The sequence below is a fragment of the Dama dama genome, chromosome 6 (genome assembly GCF_033118175.1).
Source record: "Dama dama isolate Ldn47 chromosome 6, ASM3311817v1, whole genome shotgun sequence".
Classification (NCBI taxonomy): domain Eukaryota; kingdom Metazoa; phylum Chordata; class Mammalia; order Artiodactyla; family Cervidae; genus Dama; species Dama dama.
This window is the reverse complement of record NC_083686.1, coordinates 6,940,132-6,960,132: the sequence shown is the minus strand read 5'-3', so window position 1 is coordinate 6,960,132 and position 20,001 is coordinate 6,940,132. Positions and strand designations below refer to the sequence as shown.

The window sequence follows — 20,001 nt, the reverse complement described above, 5'->3', positions numbered from 1 at the left end:
TCTGCTCCCCATCCAGAAAGATTTTCGTATCACTCAAAACTGTGCTCTGTGTTAAGGGGGGATAAAATATGAGGAAAACACAGACCGTGACTACTAGAGGACAGACAGTATTTAAATGTCCAGCTTTTTGCGACCTTATGGACTGTTGCCTGTCAGGCTCCTCTGTCCATGGGATTCTCCAGGCAGGAATACTGAAGAGGGTTGCCATTCTCTTCTCCAGGGAATCTTCTTGACCCAGGGATCAAATCCGCATCTTTTGCATCTCCTGCATTGGCAGGCGGATTCTTTACCACTGTGCCATCTCAAAGCCCTCCATCACAGTAAAGAGCAAGGTCGCTAGACTTGGTCTGTCCCTGAGCCCTGACCTGGTTGAGTTTGGCCTCCTTTCTCAAGGTCTGGCAGATATAGGAGGGTGGTCTGGACCCTCTGAAAAGCCTCAGGTATTCCACTTGGACAGCCAGCTCTCCTCTGAATAATCAGGGCTTTGGGGCTGAAGTGGGTGACGAGGCATCTGAGAGTTGGGTTCTATGAACAAAAGCAATCCATCAATCTTTTATGAACACAGTATAGTCAATTCTTGCTGTTCACAGTAGCTGTGTTATATTTAAGGTCATTCCAAAGGCTGAATTAGCAAGTTCATTGCTCCTTGGGGAAAAACAGAGTTCGGTTCTTGCAAGCCCCTGGTCACAGCATTTTCAGTAATTGACCTACACATATCCTGGTGTGACATGTGTTTCTGTTTAAAGACACTTTATTTAGTACATATTGTTGATTCATTAGCATTGGATGCACAGCCACAGAACTGTAACTCATGCCTGAAAGATGATTACCTAACACACATATTTTCCCCATAAGGCATATCACAGCCTTCCTGCATTTAGGAACCACCAGACAGCACTCTTCTGCTCGGGGGCAATTTTAAACAGCAAAATCACCAACAAAACCCAAAAAGTGCAAAAAGCGTGGCAGCACACAGACTATAAAACAGATACTCATTTACAGTATAGAGCTGACCTCAGCTGGGAACACGCACGTCAGGTGACTTAGATATTTTGCAGTTTTGTGCGTGTCCGAAAATGACCACGAAAGCACTCTGGGTGTTGATTGGTGGGTTGCAAACACATTTCAGCAAGTATGTGAATTTGCAAACAAGGAATTCATAGATAATGAGTGTTGACTGTATCTAAATGTTATTCACACACTTACCATTTGCATTTAAACTCAGCCTGGCAAGACTCTGGTCAATTTCTAACAACTCAATTTATTTTTAAGACCTATAAGTACTAAGTAGTCTGAAGGACATCATGGATGTTGTAAAAGATGAAATGTTTGCATTGTAGAATTGGTTTTTGTTGTCATTGTTTTCCTTGAAAGGACACAGACACCAAACGAAATTATCCCTGTGGCATCTTAGCAAGATACTACATCAACCCCTTGTTTATTTTAACTTGAAATTGATTAAAAAAAAAAAAACAAAAAAAACCTTCTTCCTATTAAGGCAGACTCTCTCCCTGGAACTTCTACAAATCGATCCTAGTTTTGATAGCTCCGAAGGTAAAGAATCTGCCTGTAATGCAGGAGACCCAGGTTTGATCCCTGGGTTGGGAAGACACCCTGGAGAAGTAAATGGCAACCCACTCTAGTATTCTTGCCTGGAGAATTCTATGGACAGAGGAGGCTGGCGGGCTACAGTTCATGGGGTCACCGAGTCAGACAAGACTGAACGACTAACACTTTCACTTTCCCTAGTTCTGTCCTTGAGAACTACATAGGATGGGGCCAAGTCTCCTTCTACACGATGGTGTCTCGAGTATCTGAATATACAACCAATTCCCTCTTTCAAGACGCTCTTTCCCACTGTTGACATCTCCATTTCTCCCAGTTACTCCAATCTCACCCTCTCTGTTGTTTTCTTAGAACAATGTGTCTAATCTATCGGAAATTAACCGCCATGTCCTACTTAGACTCTAGAGTGAAATGAGTTGCCTAAATTCTGCTGCTAAAGTTGTTAATTTACACAGCTTCACTGATGAGTACCATGGCAGTCTATGTGAAACTTTTCAAAATAAGCACACTATTCCACGTCTTGAAATGTATAGTAAGGAAATGTGTATGCTCAGTCACTAAGTTGGGTTTGACCCTTTCGCAACCTCATGGACTGTAGCCTGCCAGGATCCTCCGTCCATGGGATTTTCCAGGCAAGAATACTGGAGTGGGTTGCCATTTCCTACTCCAGGGAATCTTCCCAACCCAGAGATCGTATCCAGGTCTCTTGCGTCTCTTGCATTGACAGGCAGGTTCTTTACCACTGAGCCACCTTGGGACTCTAAAGAAATTATTATGGACGTGTGCTAAAACTAAATTATAGGGGATTCCCTGCAGTCCAGTAGTTAGGACTCTGCGCTTTCACTGCCAAGGGCACGGGTTCAATCCCTAATTAGTGAACTAAAATCCCACAAGCCAGGCAGTGGGACCATAAACAAACATACACAAAAAAAATTAAAAATAAGGTAAAACTTAGTTATGAAAAGATGCTCATTACAGGAACCTTTATTATCCCAACATATGGAAACATCCAAGAATAGAACAATATTAAAGAAATTATGGCGTATCCATACAACCATTAAAATGACAATATGAATAAATCTACTTTGACTTACATAGGTATTTATATAATTATAATACAAAAGATTGTAAAAGAATGGTTATAATCCGGTTACATGTTATTAAAACATCCATCTATAAGAAAGGAAAACATTCCCAGGAATTTAGCAAAAGCTCTTGAAATTCAAAGTATTTCCCTTCTTCTTTATTTCTTCCTACAATATGTTATTACATTCATAATAAGGAAAAATAGTTATGTTCAGTGTTCCAAAAGACTGCAATTAAAACAACACTTTGGTAGTTCCCTGTTGCTTTCAGAAAAAGGTCCAAACATCTGGCTCGGGAAATAAGACTTCTTATGATCTTACCTTTCAGGTTCCATCAACTACCTGGCCTTATAAGTATTGATACTTTCCACATTGACTATAATGAACCACTTAAATTATGCCCAGTTTTTATGCCTACTTTCCACCTTATACCTTCTGCTTTGACATATCCTCTATCCCCCATCTCCCCAACTGGTTTGGGGTGATGGGGCTTCCCTGGTGGCTCAGATGGTAAAGAATCTGCCTGCAAGGAGACCTGGGTTTGATCCCTGGGTCAGGAAGATCCCTTGGAGAAGAGAAAGGCTACCCATGCCAGTATTTTTGCCTGGAGAATCCTCATGGACAGAGGAGCCAGGCAGGCTACAGTCCATGGGGGCTCAAAGAGTCAGACACGACTGAGCGACTAACACTTGAGCTTTCTTTCTTTGGTGAGATTACCCAAATATTTTATTACTGGCCAAACCAGTCCTGGCTGCCTGACTCTGAAGCCCACATTGCCTCCTCTGGATCAGAATGAAAAACTGAGACAGTCAAAGTAATATTTTTCTAATTATTTTGGTGCCATATTTAATCTCAGCATTGGCAAGTGAATTATTGATACTTGAGCATCTACAATGTTATCCGGAAGAGAAAGAAAACCCTAACATACAGTCCATTCCATTGACATATATACAGAGAGTTAAAATGATTTTTAAAATGTGAACTTTTTCCTTTTAAAGACAAATGGTCCAGGGTATTTGGAGCTATATTTTACCCAGACATTGAAGTCTAGTTCTCAAATCTATGCCGTGTGTGTCAGATTTCACTAATCTGGCCCATTCTGACTTCTTTGTTTCTTTTCATTATAAGAAGTTAATATTAAATTTCAAAACCCAAACAGCATAAATAAATTCCAGATGCCTTCTCAAATCCCTAAATCTCCCATTAGAATAAGGAGAAACTTTGCTGTATGTCCGTAGTGGGTTACATTTTAATTCACTGAAATGCTGAAAGAATCGCTGAGCAATTCTTCAGCCTTTATTTCACCAAGAAAACACACGAACTTTTTGGACTTTCTGAAGGAGCAGAGTCCTCAAGAGTCACAGCACAGCTGTCTGACTTATGTTTACTTTATTTCTCCCCTGAAGAGGTAAAATAACATCATCATGAAAGGCGGGGCGCCCAGAGTCAGGCTGCCTTGATTCCAATCTAACTGGGTAATTTGGGGCAAGTCATTTAACCTCTCTGTTCCTCAGTTTTCTCATCTGAAAAATGGGGATACTCATCATACCTACCTCACAGGATTGTTGAAGAGAGAAGTGACTTTAAAGTATTCAGCAAAGTGTCAGCCACAGAGCAAATGTTTGCACCCATTATTACCTAGAGGTGTATGGCAAGCTGATGGAACAGGTCTCTTTGGCTAGAAATTATTTTCCCTTCTTTCTCTCCAGATGAACAGGGCTTAATCCAAGGTTAAGGAGGCTCTCATCTTTCCGTGAGTGACTAATAAGCCAACTTCAGATCCCAGACCTTTCACCTAAGCCTGGTCCAGACCAAGACCTCCTTCCTTATGTCCACATTCTTGAACCCTATGTCTTAGTCAAGCTATCCCACCAACTTTGCATCCAGAATAACTCCATTTTTGTAAACGTGAGAGCTCTGTACTAATGAGAACCTAGCATGGAGCACGGGGGACGCTAGTCAATGCTCTGTGATGACCTACAGGGGAAGGCAGTCTGAAACAAAGGGGACAGATGCATAACTAATTCACTTCACTGTAGAACGGAAACTAACAGCATTGTAAAGCAACTGTATGCCAATAAAGATTAATAAAAAAAAAAAACTCTGTCCTCAGAGGATTTGTAGATGCAGCTTCACATCTCCAATTAATTATGGAGATCATATACGTAAAACACCAAAGGGCGGTGTGTGTGTCACTGTGTACTCAACCACTTCAGTCACGTTGACTCTGCAACACCACGGACCACGGCCGGCCGGGCCCCACTGTCCATGCGATTCTCCAGGCGAGAAAACTGGAGTGGCTCTGACATGAATCACAGCAGGAGCCTCTATAGCCCACCTCCCAGAGTGATGGAAATAAAAGCAAAAATAAACAAATGGGACCGAATTAAACTTAAAAGCTTTCTCACAACGAAGGAAACTATAAGCAAGGTGAAAAGACAGCCTTCATAATGGGAGAAAATAATAGCAAATGAAGCAACTGACAAAGAATTAATCTCAAAAATATACAAGCAACTCATGCAGCTCAATACCAGGAAAATAAACGACCCAGTCAAAAGATGGGCCAAAGAACTAAACAGACATTTCTCCAAAGAAGACATACAGATGGCTAATAAACACATGAAAAGATCCTCAACATCACTCATTATCAGAGAAATGCAAACCAAAACCACAATGAAGTATCATCTCACGCCAGTTAGAATGGCTGCTATCAAAAAGTCAAACAATAAATGCTGGAGAGGGTGCAGCGAAAAGGGAACCCTCTTACACTGTTGGTGGGAATGCAAACTAGTACAGCCACTATGGAGAACAGTGTGGAGATTCCTTAAAAAACTGGAATTAGAACTGCCATATGACCCAGCAATCCCATTGCTGGGCATACACACCGAGGAAACCAGATCTGAAAGAGACACGTGCACCCCAATGTTCATCGCAGCACTGTTTATAATAGCCAGGACATGGAAGCAACCTAGATGTCCATCGGCAGACCAATGGATAAGAAAGCTGTGGTACATATACACAATGGAATATTACTCAGCTATTGAAAAGAACACGTTTGAATCAGTTCTAATGAGGTGGATGAAACTGGAGCCTATTATACAGAGTGAAGTAAGTCAGAAAGAAAAATACCAATAAACTATATTAACACATATATATATAATTTAGAAAGATGGTAACGATGACCCTATATGCAAGACAGCAAAAGAGACACAGATATAAAGAACAGACTTTTGGACTCTGTGGGAGAAGGCGGGGGTGGGATGATTTGAGAGAATAGCATTGAAACATGTACATTACCATATGTGAAATGAATCGTCAGTCCAGGTGCGACGCCTGAGACAGGGCACTCAGGGCCAGTACACTGGGACAACCTTGAGGGATGGGTTGGGGAGGGAGGTGGGAGGGGGTTTCAGAATGGGGGACACACTACACCAGTGGCTGATTCATGTCAATGTATGACAAAAACCACTACCATATTGTAATTAACCTCCAATTAAAATAAATTAATTTTTTAAAAAAGAATACTGAAGTGGGTTGCCATTGCCTCCTCCAGGGAATCTTTCCAACCCAGGGATCGAACCCAAGTTTCCTGGGTCTCTTGCATTGGCAACCAGACGCCTTATAGCTTGAGCCATCAGGGAAGCCCCACCAAAGTGCCATAATAAGTGCTCAAAGATGATCGTTTTCTTCCTTCCTTTCCCTACTGACATTAATGATTGATGCCTATGTTTGCAAGAAACATTTAATTATAACCATGCAAGACCTGCCTGCCCTGCTCACTTTCAACAGAGAATCTGCACTCCATATATCCTTCAGCATCTCAGCTTCACCCCCTCTAGACCTTGCATCCATGCCAGAAGGCAACGAGACAATTTTGGTGCTATTCCACACTTAATATATCTTTTCACCTCTCAGTAGCAATGAAAGCTGGCGTCATATTTTAGTACATACAGATACCTTTCACATACTTCCCCTTACTTTTCTATCAACTCTTTACGGAGGTATTTTCATTGTTGCTCTTGTCATCAGTATCATCGCAATTTTGCAATGGGAAAAACTAAAGTCTAAACAGATGAAATGTGAATGTGAAAGTCGCTCAGTCGTGTCCGACTCTTTGCGACCTCCAAGCCAGAATACTGGAGTGGGTAGCCGTTCCCTTCTCCAGGGGAATCTTCCCAAACCAGGGATCAAACCCAAATCTCCCGCATCGCAGATAGATTCTTTACCAGCTGAGCCACAAGGAAAAAGCTTCTGTCAAATTCTACAGCTGGTAAGTAACTTGGTGGGGATTTGAACCTGGATTCTCTGCCCTGAAAGTCTTTGCTTTTCTTCTATCAAATTTCACTGCTGAAGCTACAGGAGTGCAAGTCTCAAAAGAAGCCTCACAAATTCTTGGCTTATATCAGTTCCATTGGATGTCCTATTTTATTTTAAATTCTGATTTTTTTTTATGTTTTCTCTGATGTTGCCATGGTTGGCAAAACCAAGCCCAGCCCAGTCATTTAGCCAGGTTGGAGCCGTTTTTGTAGGCTATCGTGATTGTGTATTGGATGGCTGGTTTTAAAAAAAAGTCATGTTTAATTGCTGTTTTCTTTCAAGCAGAATTCTGTTATATTGCAGCCAAATAATGCCTCATCTAGAAGGAAAAATGAGCTATTCCAGAAAGTTTGTTCAAAGAGAGGCAACATCTTTTGCAACTATGAAGTACAATACACAAATGTGAAGGTCATCCATATGCAGAACAGGACAAGGAGGGGCAGAAAAGCTGCGCCATTAGAAAATGTTTGATTTCATGGAACAGAAACGCAACTTCAGTGACCTGACTCAACAGTGGCTTGCTTATGCTTCTCCTCTTTTCAAACCGAAGTGAGTTTGGAGATATGCAGTCAAGGGTTGGTACAATGGTTTCACAAGGTCATCAGAGACCCAGGTTCCTACTGCCTTTCCGCTCTTCCATCTTGGCCCATGGAACACCTTCTCACGATCACAAAAGGTCAAATCTACATCAACGTCATGACTGCCTTCTGCGTGAAGGCAAAATACAAAGAGCAAAATCTGAACAGGTGGCACCAGCTGTCTTTCTCCTTCAGGAGGTTTCCTGGCAACCTCTTCCATCAACCCCTGCGTATGCACCATTGTTCCTCCTGGGTGGGTCACATGACCTTCCCTGGTCACAGGGAGTCTGGGAAGATGGGTATCACTGGGTGCCATTGCCTCCCCCAAGCAGACAAGGGCACTGTTAGTAAAAAAAAGAATAGCAAAATCAACATTGGGAATCAACTAAGAGTTTGCCAAGAGGACTACCATTTATCAGAGATCTGCAATGTGTTAGACACAAACTAAGACAATGCTGATGCTGAAGTTCCAATACTTTGGCTACCTGATGCAAAGACCCAACTCATTGGAAAAGACCCTGATGCTGGGAAAGACTGAAGGCAAGAGGAGAAGGGGCGACAGGAGGAGATGATTGCATAGCATCACTGACTCAATGGACATGAATTTGAGCAAACTCCGGGAGATAGTGAAGGACAGGAAAGCCTGGTGTGCTGCAGTCCATGGGGTCACAAAGAGTCAGACACGATATAGCAACTGAACAACAGCAACACAATGCTAAGAAGGAAAGAACGATATTCTTACATTAGACCTAAAGAAAATGATATCCAGAGAGATGTAAAATGTGAAATGACGCGCATTTTTATCAGAAGATCTCCACGTGACTTTTTCTCATGTGACAATGCCTGGCACAGAAGAGACATTCAAAAATGATTTCAAATATTTCCCTTCTCTTTGTCCGCTCTTGCAAATGAAATTAGAAATGCAGTACCAGCTTCCTCTTGGAGTGCTTTAATATTTGCATTTGTCTAATTGTTCTTGCTATGATCTAACTCAGGCTGCTGTTCTGGCCAGTGTTTCCATATCCCCAACTTCTGGCAAACACAGTACTGCTGACTTTATTAGATCATGTCAGATCTTTTCCTGCTTGATATAGTCTCTCTTTTGAATTTTCTCTCCAGAGCCATCATGATATTGTTTTCACTTGTAACTTCATCAGCTATGACATAAATAGCTTTGGGTTGGGTTTTTAATCAGCATCTTCTCCTGACTGGCACTTAGTAGGAGCTCAGTGTTGTCTGTTGAACGAGTGAATCTGTTTCATCGTCTGCCAGCTCTGTAAGCTTGGGCGTTTCAAACCTGCCGTGATGAGAAAAGAGAAAGGCTTGTTCTGAGGTTGCTTATCAGGCTTCAGCATTAGAGCTGCAGTAGCTGATGACTACAGCCCACGGCCAGGTAGTGTGTACCATCACTCCGTTGTGTCTGGCTCTTTGCGGCCCCATGGACTGTAACCTGCCAGGTTCGTCAATCAGTGGAAAATTTTCCAGGCAAAAATATTGGAGCGGGTGGGCGTTCCCTCCTCCAGGAGATCCTCCTGGCCCAGGAATCCAAGCCGCATCTCTTGCAATGGCAGGCAGATTCTTTATCACTAGTGCCACGTGGGAAGCCCCAGGTAGTGAGGGAGGGAAATTCATGCAAAAGAGACGATCAGCAGATAATGTCAAAGGCAGTTACTATAGAATAGCATCCATGCTCTAACAAGGTTTGTTTTCAGAATTTGTTAAAATTAACAGACAATCCTGAATTGTGATAACCTCACATATAATAAAAAGTGACACAGGGGCTTCTCCAAATCCTGCTTGGAGGTTTTTAGATCAGGCAGAACACCACCATGGAAAGAAATGTTTTCCGGGCAAGCATCGTTCTGTTGTACCAGCAGGCAAACACACAGGGTGCCTACGATAAAAGAAAATAACCAGAATGCTTATCTCACTGACGAGTGCATGACAAATGCATTAGCTTTGAGTTATGGGAAGCAATTAGGCAACCTCTGTAGAATGGGTAAAGAATTTTTCCTTTGTCAAAAATTGCGTCTCTTGATTGTCAGTGAAAACCAAAGCTGGAGGAAATCTGATATGTGGTCTCCTGGAGCTTTATCCATACCAGAATGTAAATTCACACCAGTGTAGAATGGGATTTCTATCTTTCTTGATACCTTTAGGTATCTGACCTCTCTTTCCAATATATTCAGTGAAACAAACTTGGGACTCAGAAAGTAGGTGTTTGGCACCACATACAGCTTCATACACACAGGGCATGAGTCACAACATAAGCGTCTTTTCAAGGCATCTGTTAGGTAGCAAAGGGCAACTCTCAAGAGATTTCTCTTTGTCTGGCAGCATAAACAACTGAAAATGTATTCATGTACTTTAGAACCAAACAGACTTGGATTTGATTCCAGGTCTGCTATAGAATAAATGTGCAACAGGAGGCATACTAACCACCACTGAGTTTTTTCCTTATCTGTAAAATGAAAATACTTAAATTGAACCAAGAGAAATTGCCATATTTGAAGTCAAGAGAAATCAAATATTCATGATCTCATACGGTTCATCTTATACCTGTGTCACAGGACCGAATCCAGAATAGAAGACTAAGTCCATGTAAGTTTATGAGTCACAGCTCTGTTGTTATATGCGACAGGCACCCACCTCAGACTAGCTTTAGAAAACGGAATATATACCAAATCACCGTAGTGTACACTGTAAATGTCTTTTGATTTTATTGGTCAATTATACATCAATAAAGCTAGAATGTCTTTAAAGGGGGAGAGAATGCATTAGCTCATAAAATTGGACAATCTAGGAATGGTGTCGGCTTCAGGCATGGCAGGATCCAGGGGCACAAAGGATGCTCTGTATCCCCATTCTCTCTGCTGCTCCACTTCTTTCACATCTGTTGACTTTGTCATACATGATGGGCAGGATGACCAAAGACAGTCTTCACCAAAAGCAAAAGGAACTGTTCTGTCCCAAAGGCTGTCTTTCTTGTGTGACATGTTCAATCCTCAACTAATTGCCATTTCCATAGTGTGAGGTGCCAACTACTAGGCTTGGTCCATCTGGTTGACTTTCTCACTTCCAGAGAGATGATGGGAGCAAAGGGACCGATGCACAAAGCCTGATTATAGCCACAGAAGATAGGGAAGCAGCTCCCAAAGCATCCCAAAGTGCTAGGCAGGCAGGGGGAAAAGGTCCACTACAGTATATACAACACTTAGTACAGACGCTGGCAACCAGAAGATGCACTAAAATTAACTGGAGAGTTTCCTACACTGTAATCAGAGATGTAAGACAAAGTGATCAACTTTTCTCAATTTGCCCAGGACTTTCTTGGTATTAACACTCTAAATTTCACACCCTGGAAAATTCCTCAGGCCCAAGCAAAACATCTCAGTTCATCTGGACTATCCTTGGTTTAAAATGGAAACTCCCACATCTGGGGAATCTCCACGGTCCCAGGAAAGCCCGGACAGCTGGTCACCCTATTCCAAGATGGCACTTGTAAAGTGTAAATCTTAGCTGCGGTTGAGGTCTTGTTGGTACATACACAGTGGAATATTTCTTGTGTGCATGCATGCTCAATCACTCAATCGTGTCCAACTCTTTGGAGCCCCATGGACTGTAGCCCACCAGGTTTCTCTGTCCGTGGAATTTTCCAAGCAAGAATACTGGACTGAGTTGCCATGCCCTACTCCAGGGTATCTTCCCAACCCAGGGCTCGAACCTGAGTCTCTTGCATTGCAGATGGTCTCCTGCATTGCAGGCAAATTCTTTACCATCTGAGCCACCAGGGAAGCCCTGTTAAGTCAGTTTATTAGTTCTTGCATCAATAGAAGAATGATGTGCGTGGTACATCCAAACCCATTGAAATTGTAGGTAAATAGTCCCATGGAAAATGCAACTTTAAATTTTATTTAAAGTTACAGGGTCTGCCCCCTTTTCTTTGTGTTCCCTTTCTGCTTTCTTCATTTTCTTTAGTGTTTTCCTTTCCCCCTTTCCTCTTCCCTTTCTTTCTTTCCTTTGTTCCCACCTTCCTTCTTTCTGATCTTCCTCCCTTCTATCTCTTATTTTCTTCTTTTTCTTTTCCTTTCTTGTTTGGCAATATAGTCACCTTTCAAATAACATGTGATTTAGATTTTGCTTCTGATCTTCAAAGGAGCTGCTATGTGTTGTTTGACTAAAACATGCCAACCTCAGTAAATACATTTATCGTGGTTAATCCACTAAGTAAGTGGAAACTTCACTGTTGGTTAGGACAAGCAGTACATGTGCAATTACCATGGACTGGCTTAGCTATCATGGTCATGATGCTGAATGTGAAGAATGAAAAAACCAGGGGTGGGGGAAGCAAAGCAAAGAAGAGGGTGACGCTTGTGAAATAAGGAGCTTGAGACTGAATTCTTTCAAGGGACATTTTGGTTTATCTGTTTACACAGGGGTTACATCTACCACTAATGGAAACTGCTGAGATTTGGGAACTCTTTCTTCTTTCAAATCAATATTATCATTAATTAAGCAATGTAAACCAGGAAATCCTTCTTGGTTACAAACTATGCTTTGAAGCCAGGCCTGCATTTGAATGTCTTCAATCAAAACCTTAAAAGTAAGCTTAAGAAGAAAGCAATGTCTAGTCTTTGAAGGAGAGCTATCATTGGGGAAAACAGAGCCTTCTCAATTAAACTTTGGCAAGGAATGAGAGTTTTGTTGTCCTTATTAAAGTGCTGAAGTTCTAAAGAATTAACTCCAATTTTGGAAGCAAATCCAAATGGTCCCTCATGACAGGGCTTCCACCTACAGATCAGGATCACAGCCTTGGGACTTCCACTACATTTGGATTTTCCAAATAACAGCCATCACAGTACTTTCACAATTTTTGTCATTATGTAGTACCACTCGTACCATTTGTTTACAAAAAATTTTCCTACAACTTTACTTTTCTAATTAGTTAGACCAAGATGATATAGCCAATGCAGTTCATTAGGGCTCATGCATAGTAGCATCCACTTAAGAAGGCTTTCTTATCTCTCCTTGCTCTTCTTTGGAACTCTGCATTCAGATGGGCATATCTGTTCTTTTCTCCTTTGCCTTTCACTTCTCTTCTTTTCTCAGCTATTTGATAGCTGAAAGTTCATTGCAGTAAATGATGTAATGTGACAATGCCCTGGGCAAAGACAATGGATAGAAAAACAGGCAGAAAAAAACTACCATTGAGCAGTATTTTTTCCTGAAGTATGGTTAATTTGCAAGGTTGTGTTACAGGGAGCCAAGCCTGGTGCTCTGTGATGACCGAGAGGGGTGAAATGGTGGGGTGGGAGAGAGGTTCAAGAGGGAGGGGATATAATTATATGTATGTAACTGACTCGCATTGTTGTAAAATGAAAACAAATACTACATTGTACAGCAATTATCCTCCAGTTTAAACATTAATCAATTAAAAAATGTGTTAATTTCTGCTGTATAGTAAAGTGGTTCAGGTTCACATATATACAGTGAACAGAGATGCTATGAATATAGGGGTGCATGTATCTTTTAGATTTATAGTTTTGTATGGATATATGCAAGAAGTGGTGTTGCTGGATCATATTTTCAGTTTTCTGAGGAACCTCTGTACAGTTTTCCACAGTGGCTGCACTAATTTACATTCCCACTAACAGTGTAGGAGCTTTTCCTTTTTCCACACTCTATCCAGTGTTTGTTATTTGTAGACTTTTTAATTATGGCCATTCTGACCAGTGTGAGGTGGTACCCCAATGAAAAACATTTTAGTTGAGTATATGAATGAACATAATGGAATGTAAGAAATAAAACTTAACCACAAGGCTTTAACTATGAAATAAAACTAGAAAATTATCCATCAAACCAATCACAACCAATTGGGAAAAATCACTCCAGGTAGGAATTTAGGATGAGAAATCCTAGTCTTAAACAATCATTGAAAGAACTGTAGAGAATCTATATGTAGGGTCAAATTTCACTGGACTATACAATATGCAAACGAATCCATGAGAAAAGCTATGCTCTGCATAAGTTCTTTAGTCTAGTTAATATTGTTGCACTGATGCCAATTTTCAGTTGTGATATCCTATTACAGTGATATATGATGTCCTTGGGCTTCCCAAGTGGCTCAGTGGGTAAAGAATCCACCTGCAATGCAGGAGATGCAGGAGACGTAGGTTCAGTCCCTGGATTGGGAAGTTCCCATGGAGGAGGGCATGCCAAACCACTCCAGGATTCTTGCCTGGATAATCCCATGGACAGAGGAGCCTGGTGGGCTACAGGGTCGCAAAGGGTCGGACACGACTGAGCAGTTGAGCACATATACATGCAAGATGTCCCTATTAAGGGAGACTAGTTTTTGTTTTATTTGGGTTTTTATGCAGCTTTCTCTAACTTCCTCTGAATTAAAATCATCATTGTAAGTGATTGCTTTACATTAGTTACTTATAATAACATTGATTATTGCATAGTATGTTAGTATAGTATATACACTGATTTGTGTATAATTATTTATAAATAAAAAACGTTTTTTTTACAAGGGGGCTGTGGAACCAGCTTGGAGAAAGAACATGCTGTTTTGCTGGAAACCCAGAAGGGCAGGATTGCTAAGAAGCCACACTGATGTATGAGTAGAAAGGTCCAGGGGTGGATGATGCCAAGCTGAGAGCACACATCCCAGACCACTGATATTTATAACAACAGATGCCATAGATCCATAGATTGATAATCTAGTCTTTGAAAAGGGGATTAGAAAAAAAAATTAGACAAAATTTTCAGTTTATAAATAAAATAAATTCATAAATAAGTCAAGTTCCCAGTATAGTTTCTTGGTTTCTTCTCTAAGCTATCTTCACCCAAAAGAAATTATAATAAGCAAGTTTTCATAGGATTTTTCCAGTTTATAAAACAATTCCACAAGAACGCCTTTACTCACCCACCAAACCATGCTGAAATAGAAACAGATAATAATGAAAACACTGAATATTCATCTAACTCTTTTATTTACATGATCACATTTCCATGCAACTCACCAGTAAAAGTGTGCGCTTTGTAGTTCTCTAAAGAAAAAGCACCATCTTTTCATGTCTTTGTGTATGTGCCTTCTTTAGCTGGTATAAATTTCTCCTGGAGGGCTCTGTGCCTCTTCATACTCTGTTCCACCAAGATGTTGCTTCCTCTTTTTCCTGAAAGAGACTGAGTCTAATAAGATATAAACAGGCATCCCCAGATGTGCTGCCCCTGGGAAGAGTCCAGAGTTGACCAGCACACCAAGACCTGTTCCTCAGCCACCTCTCCCAACTCTCAGGACTTAACCCTTGGTCAGCCAAATCTAGCACCCCCATGCAAAATAAAAAGGAGAAGAATAAAGTTGGTGGTAGGCAGAGGACTTAATAAAGGTCTCAATTAGTAGGAGCTCTGTCTCAGGCATATACATGCCAGTCACACAGCCGTAAATGAATCTGGTAGCTTCTTTCTACCAGTAACTTTCCTTTAGTCACCTTTTCCTACCGTGTTGGTCTTCATGTCAGAGTTCTAATGGCTACAGATACTTCAGGGGGCAAAACCCTGCTGCTCTCAGGGAGTTTACAAGCCAGTAGGAGGACAAACGTTATGCAGATCATCTTAGAGCTACTTAGAACTACAAATGTTATCTTAGAACTACTACATCTATGAAGCAACATTTATGAAGTTTTACAAAAGGAAAAAAATCATGAAAGGGCAATTTAGGATAATATATAAGAGACAGTAAGGGAGAGCTAAGACAGGTGAAGGGCAAGTCAAAGAAAGCATCCTGGAGGGAGGAACACAAGTTGAGTTTGAAATGATGAGGAAAAAAATGTATCAATCTAGGGACTTCCCTGGTGGTCTAGTATTTAAGACTCTACACTGCCAATGCAGAGGAGCCAGGTTCAATCCCTGGTCAGGGAACTAGATCCTGCATCCACCAGCTAAGACCTGGTGCAGCCAATTTATTTATTTATTTTTTTTAAGTATCAACATAAAGGAGGCTGAGAAGAAAGAGAAAGAACCTTCTGGGCAGGCTTTCCAGAGCTGTCAGTTTAAACTCCACAGGGACCCCGAGAGAATCCTCAGAGCTGCCTCTACACTGCTGTCCTTCTCAGAATGCTGTGGGTGACAATGTCGTCTTTCCAGGCAACTGAGCTGGGAACTTGCAGGAAGAAGAAATGGAGGTTCATGGCTCTGATTCAAGGAGAGAAAAAGAGATGGAGGCAGAATGTGTCATGGAAAAGGCAAGGCTTTGGTTACGAGTTCACACTTGGACACAGCCAACTTCTTAGCTTTGTGACCTTGGAAAAGGTGCTATGACATCTCATAGTTGTTGTGAGGATTGGCTGAGACTAGAAACAAGCAGGACATTGCATCCAGTGTTGAAAAAATTTGTACAACATGAGAGTTGCAAGTTAAGTTTCATGAGATAAAATGAGAACTGAAGCCAGTGTTTCAGGCAGCTCTGAGAAACTGCTCTGAGGAGGTGAGGGGAGGAGTTAGGATATATTAGAGTTTTGCCTCAAAGTGTAAATAGTTGGGAACATCGAAAGATTACCATTAATTAATCTGAAACCAGATATGTCAAGTTAAAGAATTTAGTGCTTATCTATTCATGGGAAGATGGGCAGGAGTCTGGGCTCACTGAAATCATTCCTTGGATATTCACCTCAGTTATCTGGGGCCAGTATCCTGTATTTTCGCATCCTGAGTTTCCTCAGGGCTCACCATTGGGAGTGGCTGCATCTGATGGTTGCCAGATAGCAGGTATTCTTCTCCTTTCTGATTTCCCGCAGGGCTCACCAGCTTACCCTGATGACTGACATCTTTGTTAACTGATACTGCAAGAAATATTTTATTTCTTGAAATATTCCACTTCTCACCAGTAAGGACTCAATAAATGTTCGCTCTCTTCTCTCACTTTCTCCAGGTTCCATAGGCACTGAATATACCCACCACCACCCCTCCCGCAATTTACACCCTGAAGCCCTAACCTCCAATGTGGCTGTATCTGGCGTATCTGGAGATAGGTCTTTAGGAGGTAATTAAGGTTAAATGAGGTCATAAGGGCTGGATGGGGGAGCTGATCCAAAAGTACTGCAGCCTTATAAGAGGAGAGAGAGAGAGCAAGGCCTCTCCCTCTCCCCTTTTGTGAGCAGACACAGGAAGAGGCAGCCATCTGCAACTACAGCTGGGTTCCCATGAGACCCCGACCATGCGGGTACCTTGATCTCAAGTTTCCAGCCTCTTGAGCTGGAATGTCAGTTGTCAATTTACATTGTCAATTGTTGGACTTCCCTTGTAGTCCAGAGGCTAAGAGTCCACCTGCCAATGCAGGGGACATAGGTTCAAACTCTAGAGTGGAAAGACCCCCAGTGCCTCAGAGCAACTAAGCTTGAGCACCACAGCTGCTGAAGCCAGCCCTTAGCACCCATGCTCTGTAACAAGAGAAGCTACCTAAATGAGAAGCTCATGCATTGCAACTAGAGAGTATGCCCCGCTTGTCACAACTAGAGAAAGCTAGCACACAGCAACAAAAACCCAGTAGAGCCAAAAACAAATTAATAAAGAAAATTTTTTAAATATTCTGTTGTTGAAGCCACTAGCCTATGAAATTTTGTTATGGCAGCCAAAGCCAACTAAAACAAGTCTCCATTAGAAACTTGCTCTTAACAGATCATCGAGTATAAATCATAACTACAGTGACATCCAACGAATGGATTTATGAAAGGGCAAAAGCAGTGAGTGTAATCATTAAACTTGAGCTGGTTTCAGGCTTGAGCATTTTCAAAGGCAGACATGAAAGTGAAGGTTGCTCAGTCATGTCCCCTCTTTGCGACCCCATGACCATATGTTCATGGAATTCTCCAGGCCAGAATACTGGAGTGGGTAGCCTTTCCTGTCTCCAGGGGATCTTCCAAACCCAGGGATCAAACCTAGGTCTCCCACATTGCAGGCAGTTTCTTTACCAGCTGAGCCACAAGGGAAGCCTCAATTCATTTGGTGTTTGGCTGTGATGACTTCCAAAATAAAGATCCAATCTGGGTCAAGACTACAGATGATGCTTTCCTATGTGGTTGAGCAGAAATGTTTTCTCCTTGTTTTTATTCTTACTGTTGCATGTGAAATGGAGACACTTAGACTCTAAGAAAACAAGTAGTGGCCAGCACGGGGAGACAAGCGTCAAGAGATGGGACGATGGGGGGAAAGGAGAAATATACTCCTGAAAAGGAGAAAAACAAAAAGTCAAGGGCCCGGGGTCCCAGGCGGTAAGGAGTGTGAACTGATCCCATAGATGAATGGGATGTGACTATGGGACCACACCATTGTCAATGTATTCTCTGTGAAGTGCTGTGTTGGACACTGGCAAACACTGCTTTCCGATTTCAAAGCCTAGACAGGCTGATATGTAGCAGCTCAGTGAAGACCTCATTTGAATCTCACCGCAGCCTACGGAGGGGAGCACAGTGAAGAGGGATTGTGTCCTCAGGGATGGAAGTATGGTTTCAAATAGTTAAATGAGGTTCCCATGGCTAGTAAGGCTTCCAGGGTGGCTTGGTGGTAAAGAATCTGCCTGCCAAGCAGGATGTATGGATTGGATCCCTGGGTTGGGAAGATCCCCCCAAGAAGGAAATGGCAACCCACTCCCAGTATTCTTGCCTGGGAAATTCCATGGACAGAGGAGCCTGGCAGGCTACAATCCATGGGGTCTCAAAGAGTCAGACACAATTTAGCAACTAAACCACCACCACCAACCATGGCTGGCAAGTGTGAGAGGCAGTGGCCAAGCCCTGCTTTTCTGATTTCAGAACCAGTGTCCTTTCCATGGCAAATGTTAAACTTTGCTCCATCTTGTCATCTGATCTTGACCTGATTTTCCAAATCAAAAGTTTTCTCCATGCTCCATCCCATTTTCCAACCTATATTCTCCTCCTTCCAAGTCACCTGATGGCTTCTTCTAGCACAGAAAGTAATATTGGTGGAACATGAGCATCACAAGAAGAGAAGAGTGTAATGTGGGCCAGGTTTATAAAAATCCATCATATAGTGCAATTGCTTTCTTCCTTGATGAAACTTATTCACAGCAATCACCATACTACTGGGTTGACCAAAAAGTTCATTCCAATTTTTCTGTAAGATGTTATAGAAAAACCCGAACAAAACTTTTGGCCAGCCCAACATATGACCAAGCAGGGAGAGCTTTTATTAGGATCCCCATTTTGTAGCTGGGAAAACTGAGACACAGACGAACTAAGGACAGAAGTATCCAGTGACGATTGTTCAACATCAAGAAAGTGAAAAAAAGTGAAAATGCCGGTCATCAGGGTGTCCGACTCTTCAAGACCCTGTGGACTGTAGCCTGCCAGGCTCTCCTGTCCATGGAATTCTCCAGGCAGATTCTCCAGTCTACATGGTGGCTTCGAAGGTCAAGAATCTGCTTGCAATGCGGGAGACCCAGGTTTGATCCCTGTGTTGGGAAGATCCCCTGGAGAAGTGAATGGCTAATCACTCCAGTATTCTTGCCTGGAGGATTCCATGGACAGAGGTCCATGGGGTCTCATGGGAAAGACCAAGAGCCAGATTTCAAACCCTTGTGTCTGTCTTCACCTCCAAACAGGGGATAGAGCTCTGGTCTGATCACCAGGAAGTCGTTTGGTTCCAATCCATCCCCTCACCACCCGTGTGGTCCTAGTTTAGACTTGTCACCCCTCGACTTGATCTCCTGCCTCTGTAAACTGAAGGGGCTGGGTGGCCTGGTCTCCAAGAACAATCTCTAAAGAGGTTCTTGAGAAAACACTCACGACCCGCCCTGAAGACCTGTCAAAGATGCCCCTGGTTTTCCCCCAGCAAAAAACATGTGACACCATTTCACTTGAATTTTACACTTGTAGAGCAAATATCCTCCAGACTCTTTGTGCTGTTTCTCAAGTGCGATTCGGGGAGTGAGCCAACAGAGAGAGGAGGAGATTTGTTTTTGTTTGTGAAGTTCACAAACCCTTCTTTCAGGCTCGATCAAACCGTTGGGAGGTCTGTGTAGGCCGCACATCTCCGAGTTGCGTGGGGCTGGCTGGCCTCTCTCCCCCGCTGCCTCTGCTCAAAGTCTGGGAAGATGCTTTGGAAATAAACCAGGAAATTACTTATCAATCTAAAGCCCCAAAGAGCTATGTGTCCTCCTCACTGCCAACGGGAAGAGGATTTCACGGGAAAGCTCCGCATCTGTGTGCAGTAGAGTTCAAAGACGCCGGCTGCCGGAAGGTCTTGCGAGGGATGTAAGTACAGCGTCCCCTCTCGCGATTGAAATGAACAACTGCAGGCTTTTTTCTCCCAGAGATGAGTCTTTTTTGGCTCGCGCGGGTATTCCTCTTTCTCTGACCTACTCTGAGGGTGAGGGGGTGTTTACTGACCCGGACTTACTCAATGACACATCTCCTCTGAGGGCTGCTCCTGTG

General features: G+C 42.4%; 1 protein-coding gene across 2 annotated transcripts in view; it reads left to right on the top strand.

Annotated features, from left to right (window-relative positions):
* The window catches only part of C1QTNF7 (C1q and TNF related 7), a 118,922-nt gene that overhangs the window by 25,485 nt on the left and 73,436 nt on the right, over window positions 1–20,001 (top strand). Inside the window, exon 1 of one of the 2 annotated variants that reach the window (XM_061145491.1) lies at window positions 19,566–19,821. The exons of the other annotated variant lie outside the window; for it this stretch is intronic. The gene's annotated coding sequence lies outside the window, so the exon portion shown is untranslated. Of the gene's footprint in view, window positions 1–19,565; window positions 19,822–20,001 lie in introns of those variants that run through there. 2 annotated transcript variants of the gene reach the window in all.